Raw genomic sequence first — 10,808 nt, forward strand, 5'->3', positions numbered from 1 at the left:
CAGTTCTAATGAGGTGGATGAAACTGGAGCCTATTATACAGAGTGAAGTAAGCCAGAAGGAAAAACATCAATACAGTATACTAACGTATATATATGGAATTTAGAAAGATGGTAACAATAACCCTGTGTACGAGACAGCAAAAGAGACACTGATGTATAGAACAGTCTTATGGACTCTGTGGGAGAGGGAGAGGGTGGGAAGATTTGGGAGAATGACATTGAAACATGTAAAATATCATGTAAGAAACGAGTTGCCAGTCCAGGTTCGATGCACGATACTGGATGCTTGGGGCTAGTGCACTGGGACGACCCAGAGGGATGGTATGGGGAGGGAGGAGGGAGGAGGGTTCAGGATGGGGAACACATGTATACCTGTGGCGGATTCATTTTGATATTTGGCAAAACTAACACAATTATGTAAAGTTTAAAAATAAAATAAAATTTTAAAAAAATCCTTTAAAATCTTAGTGGCTTCCAGCAACAAAAGATTTGGATTTGTTTATTTGTTTTGTCTTCTTTTTTCCTGCAACATATCCATCTCAGGTGGCGGATTCATTTTGATATTTGGCAAAACTAATACAATTATGTAAAGTTTAAAAATAAAATAAAATTTTAAAAAATCCTTTAAAATCTTAGTGGTTTCCAGCAACAAAAGATTTGGATTTGTTTATTTGTTTTGTCTTCTTTTTTCCTGCAACATATCCATCTCAGGTCAGTAGTTAGCCCCGTTCCTTGTATTCTTCATTCAGTGGGGGTGGAAGCATACAAGCCAATATGGTATCAAGTTGACAGCAATCAACTCTGTTTTTCCCAGGCTTCCAGGTGGAAGCTGCCACTCAACTTACCTTCACAATGCTTAAACTAAAGCACGTCACAGGTCTACACCCATCCTCAAGGGGATGGAGACTGTTGTCCCGTCAGATTCCTGGAAGGAGGAAAATCACAAATCACAAGTCCTCTTAAAAGGAGGTCACCCTGAAATGAACAAGCATTGTGTATATACACTTTCATTTTAAATATAAATGTTCAGTTTAAATCGGTTCAAATGCATTTCGGGGAAGAATAAAGCACTATATATATTTTATTATTGTTAACATATTTTAGGCAAATATGCTCATTACAATGGCGAATTTGGTAATTATAATAAATGACTAGTTTAAAGTATCCCTTGATATTTTTTTTTTCTCTTATTCATAGAGAAATTTACCGAGCACTTCTAATTTTCCTAGTACTAAAGCACATAAGGATAAATGAGTCAGATGGCTTCCTGTCAAGGAAATTACAATCCAATAGAAAAGAGTCACTAGTAAGTCAACAATAATGATAGATTACATTAAAGTGATGACAGAAACAAATAAGGGATGCAAAGAGAAATTTCACATAACGAGGTCAGGATGACTCTGCCCAGACAGATTGCCAAGAGTAGGTGACTTTGAGATGAGCCTAAAATACTGAACAGAGATTATTGTAAAATGGATGAGAATGGTTTGGACAAGGGAAATACTATAAAAAGTTTATATAATGGTGAAAAATGGCAGGGGGTTCCAAGGCTAGAGAATAGATTTGCGGGGGCAAGGAGTCCACAAAGCTAAATATAAGTTGAGAGAGGTAGGCAGATACATGTATGTCACGCTAAAAATTTGTCAATTTTATCTGAAACATAATGGTAAAGCACAGTAGATTTTCCACATTAGAAAGAACATTCTATTGGTAGATAAACAGATCTTCACTCTGTTATATAATACCTGGTATATAATTTAGTTCAGTCACTCAGTCATGTCCTACTCTTTGCAACCCCATGGATTGCAGCATGCCAGGCTTCCCTGTCCTGGTATATAGTTGGCACTCAGTAAACAGTGTTGACTGAATGGGTGAAAGGTGACAGATAGGCTCACTGCAATACATCAACCAATTTTTCTGAAATTTGGAAATATATGCATTCAAAATGTTGATAATATTTATGACAAATATTTCTGAATGAAGTAGTGATTCAGAAATGCAACTATTAATTTATTCACTCCTGTATTCATCTACTGATTTTCTAAATTCATTAATGAATGAATGAATTTCCTAAATTCATTTCTTTCTAAATTAATTTAGGTTTTTCTTTCTGTGCAAAGCACTATATTAAGTGACATGAGAAGAAAATATATTAATCATATAGATTTGTTTTTTTCTTGCAATAACTGTAGAATCCAACAACAAAAAAATAAGACCCATGCTCAAATAATTGCTTCAACATGGTGTAAGGTGAAAGGAATAAAAAAAAAACCATATTGGTACTTAGTCTAGGCCAGTGGTTGTAAATAGTTTTTGGAATAGGTTATTCAGGCTGGCCTTTGACAGATTTTAGACTTCCAGAGACAGTCACATTATGAGTAAATAAAAAGCAATGCCTATTTCGAACAATCTGGTCATTTTGTTTTTTATCGTCATTGTTTACTCTAATCTGTCAAAATTATGAGTCAGACTGATTTTTAACTAAGCAGCAGATTCCCCTGAATTTATCTTGCATGCAAATGAGCTATCAGTGCACTCATATTTAGTTACCTTGTCTGACTTGTGGAACAAATACTGACAATTTGTTTTTATCACCAATATTTCCAGAAAATTAAAAAGTATCAGCATTTTGAACAGTTTTAAAATTTTATCCTTTGGGGAAAAAACTGGTAATGGAATAATTGAGTACATATGGATATTTTGCAGAAAACATATTACATTTTATAACCTGATAGTTGATAAAATACTTTTATTATGCTATTTAATCTCACTAATTTATTAACCATTGGAGTATTAGTTATGTTCCAGAAAATGTACCAAATGATTAATAATACCAGATTCATTAAGCCTATTGATTTGTCAGGCACTCAACTGTTTGCTTTGTACCCTTTATTCATTTAACTCTCAAAATGGCAATATCAGTCAGTTCAGTCACTCAGTCATGTCCGATTCTCTGTGACCCCATGGATTGCAGCATGCCAAGCTCCCCTGTTCATCAGCAACTCCTGGAGCTTGCTCAAACACATGTCTATCGAGTCAGTGATGCCATCCAACCATCTCATTCTCCTTCGTCCCCTTCTCCTGCCTTCAGTCTTTCCTAACATCAGGGTCTTATCCAATGAGTCAGCTCTTCATATCAGGTGGCCAAAATATTGTAGTTTCAGCTTCAGCATCAGTCCTTCCAATGAATATTCAGGACTGATTTCTTTAGGATTGCCTGGTTTGATCTCCTTGCAGTCCAAGGGACTCTCAAGTGTCTTCTCCAATGCCATAGTTCAAAAGCATCAGTTCTTTGACACTCAACCTTCTTTATTGTCCAACACTCACATCCATCCACGACTAATGTAAAAACAATAGTATTGACTAGACGGACCTTTGTCAGCAAAGTAATGTCTCTGCTTTTTAATATGCTGTCTAGATCAGTCATAACTTTTCTTCCAAGGAGCAAGTGTCTTTTAATTTCATGGCTGTTGTCACCATCTGCAGTGATTTTGGAGCCCCTAAAAAATAGTCTCTCACTGTTTCCATTGTTTCCCCTTCTATCTGCCATGAAGTGATGGGACCAGCTTCCATGATCTTAGTTTTCTGAATGTTGAGCTTTAAGCCAACTTTTTCATTCTCCTCTTTCACCTTCATCAAGAGACTCTTTAGTTTTTCTTTGTTTTTTCCATAAGGGTGGTGTCATCTGCATATCTGAGGTTATTGATATTTCTCCCAGCAATCTTGATTCCAGCTTGTGCTTCACCCAGCCTTGCATTTCACATGATGTACTCTGCACATAAGTTAAATAAGCAAGGTGACAATATACAACCTTGACATACTTCTTTCCCTATTTGGAACCAGTCTGTCATTCCATGTCCAGTTCTAACTGTTGCTTCCTGACCTGAATACAGATTTCTCAGGAGTCAGGTAAGGTGGTTTGGTATTCCCATCTCTTAAAGAATTTTCCACAGTTTGTTGTGATCCACACAATCAAAGGATTTGGCATAGTCAATAAAGCAGATGTTTTTCTGGAACTCTCTTGCTTTTTCGACGATCCAAGGGATGTTGGCAATTTGATCTCTGGTTCTTTTGCCTTTTCTAAATCCAGCTTGAACATCTGGAATTTCACAGTTCACATACTGTTGAAGCCTGGCTTGGAGAATTTTGAGCATTACTTTGCTAGTGTGTGAGATGGGTGCAACTGTTTGGTAGTTTGAACATTCTTTGGCATTGCCTTTCTTTGGGATTGGAATCAAACTGATCTTTTCCAGTCCTGTGGCCACTGCTGAGTTTTCTAAATTTGCTGGCACATTGAACGCAGCAGTCTAACATCATCATCTCTTAGGATTTGAAATAGTTCAACTGGAATTCCATCACCTCCACTGGCGTTGTTCATAGTGATGCTTCCTGAGGTCTACTTGACTTAGCATTCCAGGATGTCTGGCTCAAGGTGAGTGATCACACCATCGTGATTATCTGGGTAATGAAGATCTTTTTTGTATAGTTCTTCTGTGTATTTTTCCCACCTCTTCTTAATATCTTCTGCTTCTGTTAGGTCATACCATTTCTGTCCTTTATTGTGCCCATAATTTCTTTGCATGAAATGTTCCCCTGGTATGTCTAATTTTCTTGAAGAGATCTCTTTACTTTCCCACTCTATTGTTTTCCTCTGTTTCTTCGCATTGATTACTGAGGAAGGCTTTCTTATCTCTCCTTGCTATTCTTTAGAACTTTGCATTCAAATGGGTATGTCTTTCCTTTTCTCCTTTGCATTTAGTTTCTTTTCTTTTCTCAGCTATTTGTAAGGCCTCCTCAGACAACCATTTTTTCTTTTTGCATTTCTTTTTCTTGGTGATGGTCTTGATCACTGCCTCCTGTACAATGTCATGAACCTCCGTCTATAGTTCTTCAGTCACTTTGTCTATCAGATCTAATCCCTTGAATCTATTTGTCACTTCTACTATATAGTCACAAGGGATTTGATTTAGGTCATATCTGCAAAATGGAAATATAATATTAAGATAATCTTATTCTTGCAAAGAAGAAATTTCAAGAGTAGAAGATTAAGTAACCTGCCCAACATCACATAAACAATACATGGAGATCTGAGATTCAAACCTAGATCTGTCTTTTCCAAATTACGCTCTTAATTTCTACACATATTGAAGAAATAGTGGGAAAAACATCTGACTCATCCTTAACGTCAACACATATGCTGAAATAGAACCTGAAAGCTCCCAAAGGCAGAGGCTGCCTTTCACCCTTTGAAATCCCAATACCTTATCTTGTTTGATGGTATATAATTGGGCTTGCCAGGTAGTTCAGTGGTAAAGAATCTGCCTGCCAATGAAAGAGATGCAAGAGATGTGAGTTTGACCACTGAGTCAGGAAGATCCCCTGGAGGAGGATATGGCAACCCATTCCAGTATTCTTGCCTGAAAGATTTCATGAACAGAGGTGTCGAGTGGGTCACAGTCATGGGGTTGCAGAGTTGGATAGGACTGAGCACAGCATAGAATGGTGGTTGCTTAGGAAACTTTTGTTTAATGGACAAATGAATAAATAACTACAAAGAGATACAAGGAGAAATTGCATCATCAGGAGATTTTTTTCTGAATAAGAAGAAATCGAGAGGTTAAATGTCTGCCCCAAATCAAACATCTATTCTAATCAAAATTAGGCTTGAGCCCAGATCATCTAACTCTATTCTTTTCCATGCTATCACAACTGCAGGAAGGTGGCACGCAGACACAGATAACACTTGTCGTGTATTTAGATGACAATACCCTGAACTCAGGTGTTGCTCCATATTTACTCTAAAGCTCCAGTTTGCTACTGTATGCATCAGGGGGCAGTATGTAGTGATGAGAGCATGAACTGTCAGTTAGGTGTGAGCAGGTTCGAATTTAGGCTCTGCTCTTTATCAGCTGGGCTTCCCTTGTGGTTCAGCTGGTAAATAATCCACCTGCAATGCAGGAGACCTGGGTTTGATCCCTTGGTGGGGAAGATCCCCTGGAGAAGGGAAAGGCTACCGGCTCCAGTATTCTAGCCTGGAGAATTCCATGGACTGTATAGTCCATGGGGTCTCAAAGAGTAGGACATAACTGAGACACTTCCACTTCACTTTATCAGCTGTGCAATCTCAGGTAAATTGCTTAACCTCACTAAACCTCAATGTATGTGTGTGTATCTTAGTCTCTCAGTTGGTTCCGACTCTTTGTGACCCCACGCACTGTAGCCCACCAGGCTCCTCTGTCCATGGGATTCTCCAGGCAAGAATACTGGAGTGGGTAGCCATTCCCTTCTCCAGGGGATCTTCCCCACCAAGGGATCAAACCCAGGTCTCCTGCATTGTAGGCAGATTCTTTATTGTCTATGCCACCAAGGAAGCAAAATACCTCAGTATGATCACTTTATTTTATATAGACATGTTGCTCCCAATCCATAGGACTGTGGATTGGGAGCAATCCTCCCAAACTGTGAGGACTGAATGTGAAAACTTGTAAAAAGAGCTTAGCTCAGTGTCTAATGCACAGTTCAAAAGAACTGGCTATTATTTTGTATTATCAGATGTATCTGCTTCTTAGGACTGCTGTAGTTTGCTACAGTTACCTAGTTTGCACCCCAAACTAGGTAACTAAAAACAATAGAAATGTGTTGTCTCACAGTTTGGGAAGCTACAACTCAGAAATCAAGGTGATGGCAAGGCCATGCTTTCTCTGATGGATCTAGGGGACAATCCTTCCTTCCCTTTTCTAGCATCTGACATTTGATGGCAAGTCTTTGGCATTCCTTGAAGAATGTATTACTCATTATTGGCTTGAGGGCTCCAGTCACATGGCCATCTTCTCCTTGGGTGTCTTTACATCATCTTCCCTCTGCACATGTCTGTCTCTGTGTCCAGATTTCCCCTTTTTATAAGGATACCAGTCATACTGGGTTAGACCCCAATCTAAAGACTTCATCTTACCTTTACAGACTACCTCTGTAAAGATGCTACTTCTAAATAAGATACTGGGGACTAGGACATCAACATATTGTTTTGGGGAGACAAAATTCCACCTTTAATACCAGGCGTCTGTTTTTAATACTGCTCCTTTGTTTTAAACCTTTGAGGGTTTATTGTTGTTGCTGTTGTTATAATTTTATTTATTTTTGTCTGTGCTGTGTCTTTGTTGCCGTGCAGCCTCTAAAGTTGTGGCAAGTGGGAGCTACTCTTCTCTGCAGTGCGTGGGCTTCTCATTGTGATGGCTTCTTTTCCTGTGGAGCACAGCCTCTAGGCACATGGGTTTCCGTAGTTGAAGCCTGTGGGCTCAGTGGTTGTGGCTCTTGGGCTCTAGAGCATAGGCTCAGTAGTTGTGATGCATGGGCTTAGTTGCTCTGCAGCATGTGAGATCTCAAACCAGGGATCAAAACCAGTGTCCCTTGCATTGTAAGGCAGATTCTTAACTAGACCACCAGGGAAGCCCAAATACTTTTCTTTAAAGGAGCCATGTAACTTCAAATCTCCCAACCCACAAAAGCTGTATAGAAAGCATTTTTCTGAGAACTGTCTCTTGTGCGTCCTACTTTTCTTTACCTAGCTTCCCAGCCATCTCCTGACAGCCCCAATTGAGAGTTGCCTCTTGGGTCTGGTTTAGATGTCACTCCTGGTCTAATTAGGGAGTCACTTGCTGACCTGCAGCTTCTATCCCCAGTGGGCCCTGAGTTCTGTTCTTGCATCAGTATCTGCCTTTGATGCTGAGATTGCCTTCCCTGGAGACTGACCTTGTCCTCATTTTACCTTCATTCACCTTCTATTGACATAGATGATGGTAGTAACATGTTTACTGAAAGCTCTAATGAGCTAGGAGTTATATCAAATACTCTACAGGCATTGCCTCATTTAATGCCCACAACAGCCATATGTAGTTTACAGATGAGGAAACTAAGGTACGGAAAGGAGGTTAAATTGCCCAAATTGCACAGCTAGGAAAAGACAAAGTTAGAATATAAGCCTAACTGTGTTTACTATCAACAATTGGTCCTTAACTATATAATCTGTGCTCTAAAGGAGCACCTAGTATAGTAGTAAATAAGACCACAAAAGCAGTAACTATAGGAAGTAAAATGGGTAGAAAAAAGGTAAATGTAAAAAACTGTGTGAATACCCATCAACCGTCTTAATCCCCATGGGGGTTATCAGAGAAGGCAGCTGAAGGATTTTCTCTCAACAAGCATATGTGAGTATCATGGGCAGAAACTTGAAAAAGGAGAGGGATAAGGAAGAACTTTAAGCATACAGAAGTCTGCAGTCTTAAAGATGGTAGAGGGGTGGAGAGCATACCAAGAGGAGATGGCCTCAAAGATTCTTATTTAAGTAAGGAAATGACATTATTTGTTCACATGTTGGGAGGAGATATGAGAGGCACACACTGAGAGGTAGGGCATGTCTGTTGCATGAAACAGATGAGAAAGCATGAGGCTTGAACTAAGATGGTGGATGAGAAGTGGAAGAGAGAGGATTTCAGAGAGAGCAGGTCTAATCTGTTGCACTTGAAACTGACTTAATGTGTGCATGAGAGAGTAAACAATGAAATCACTTCTGAGGTTCCAGTGGTGTACCTGATGGATGCAGAGCATTGCTTTCCACTGGAACAGGGAATGAGAAGGGAAAATCAGGTGTGGAGAAGGTGAGAGGCAATCATGATTTTACTTCTGAATTTGCTGACTGTGAAGTACTCTAGGTTATTGCAACTGAAGAAATTTCAAAACAGGAAAAAGAAGTACAGATATAAGACCAAAGAGGTTAAGTACAAATCTGGTATTCCTAACTTGAATTAAAATGTCAGTATGAGTTCATGGTGTATTTTCTCTAAAAGAAAAAAAAAAAAAAAGAAAAAAAAAGCTCTATCCATTGAAAAGACCTAGAAACAGTGATCAACCTGGTGGCAACAGAGCAATCCTTATTGAGCAGGTTTGGTTTATAAATACCATTTTCCCCTATTCAGAATCAAAGTATTTTGGAAAAATATCTCATTCCAGGTCTGGGGCAAAACACGTATAAGACAATTCTGGGATACCTTACCATGACAGAGGCAAGGAAACCACATCCCAACAAGACACAAGAAGCCAATGTGAAGACGCTCTCTGGCCAAAAATAGGGTAGATGGAGTATAAGTAAGAATAACAATCTAATGGCTTTAAACACTTCAAATACTTTTAAATCTATAAGTTTGTAATTATATATATATATATATATATATATAAAAACATTTATAAACTTTTTTGAGTGTTTGAAATGTTTCATAATAATAATGCAAAAATATCAGGTGGTTAGTACAATACCAACCACATAAAAGATATGTTGGACTTCTTATTTTTTATTATCACATCCTGAAAGTAGTTAACCCCTTTTATAACTCATGTTATGCACACTTTCATGCTAAGAAGTTTACTTTCCATTGATACAAACTTGCGGATTCAAGGGCAAGTGTTGAATTATCTTATTCCTCTTGGTTCCCCAATTTTTAAAAGGGAACAAATGAAAATTGATAATTAATAAACTTGTTTTTCTCAGGTTCAGGTCACATGTAGAAAATTATTGCAACATAATGATCATATATGTAATTAATCTTACCATGGACCACATTGATTTCCTTTTTGGGTTTAATACAAAACAGCTTTACTCCACATTTTGAAATGTTTTCATCTTTCTCATAAAAAGGCGGAGGTGCATAATACATTACTGATTTTCACTGGCAAGTGCTAGACCGTGTGAAAAACCTCGTGGGGTTAATTTTCTGCTTTTCCTTTTTCCCATGCTATGCTGATTGGATGTGTCCCACAACTTAGTTCAGCCTCAAATTATGGCACTGGATCAATCAGTGGATTTGGCACAACTTTAGTTGCTCTGATATAGGATTCATCAAAAAGGAGTCATATTCATAAGCTATTTTAACTGATAAAAAGAGAAAAATAAAAGTGTTTTGTGTGCTTGTTACTTTTTCCCAAGGGGAAAGGGAAGAAGGGGAGCTGGTGGGATAAAAAGTCAAGGGAGTGGAGGCCATGTTTCTTGGATGCAGGAATCTTAAGGTTTGCCTTTCAGCTTCAAGATTAAGCTTTTTTCTCACAGGGGTATGGGTTTCCAAACTGGGATGCCCAGGTCCCTTCATATATATATATATATATATATATATATATATATATATATATATACATATAGTCTTCTAAACTTCTGCTTTTTTTCAATTGGGTTACTGTGTTCTATTTTAGTACACTTCTCACTTACTCTGTAAAGAGAGACTGATACCAGAACTAAATTAAAGAGGAAACAGTGCCTATTTTCAGATAAAGTGAGAACCATCAGCCTTCTTGAAAACATTATGTTTTGATTGATAAGACTTTCTTACTGGCTCTTTTCTTTCAACTTCCCCTTGGTAGAGGACCTCATAAACCTTTTTCTGCTTTCCATCAGTTTCAGTGGAAAAAGATGGTTTCACGAAGGGTGATCCTATTTCTCATCTCATCTTCTCACTCTTTTCTGCTCCTTTCAAAATCAAAGATGAGTTCTTCCCCTCTGGCTCCTTTATTCACTCACACTTCTGTTGGTTCTCAGTCATCAAATGCGTGCGCTGATTCTTCCTTTCATGGGAAAACAGAACAGAACAAAGAAGTCTTTACCTTGCACAGCCACTGTTCTATTCCCCTCACATTACTGATTCTCAAACTAAGCAGACCCAATGCCTTCGTGTCCTTACAGCTTTCTGAAACCTGGCTTACTCTTTGACCATCTCATGTAGAATAAAATTGTACAGGTGATCGGGTACCCAGTCACCACATTCAGT

General features: G+C 38.4%; 1 long non-coding RNA gene across 1 annotated transcript; it reads right to left on the reverse strand.

The window, feature by feature from the left end:
* Positions 1 to 2,874: 2,874 nt before the first annotated feature.
* Positions 2,875 to 10,600, reverse strand: LOC139179994 (uncharacterized). Its single transcript, XR_011564309.1, has 2 exons — positions 10,374 to 10,600; positions 2,875 to 4,977 (listed from the first exon to the last, which is right to left on the reverse strand). It is a non-coding gene; the product is annotated as an uncharacterized lncRNA (long non-coding RNA).
* Between the last annotated feature and the right edge of the window lie 208 nt (positions 10,601 to 10,808).

Source organism: Bos indicus, chromosome 3 (genome assembly GCF_029378745.1).
Source record: "Bos indicus isolate NIAB-ARS_2022 breed Sahiwal x Tharparkar chromosome 3, NIAB-ARS_B.indTharparkar_mat_pri_1.0, whole genome shotgun sequence".
In the NCBI taxonomy this organism is placed as follows: domain Eukaryota; kingdom Metazoa; phylum Chordata; class Mammalia; order Artiodactyla; family Bovidae; genus Bos; species Bos indicus.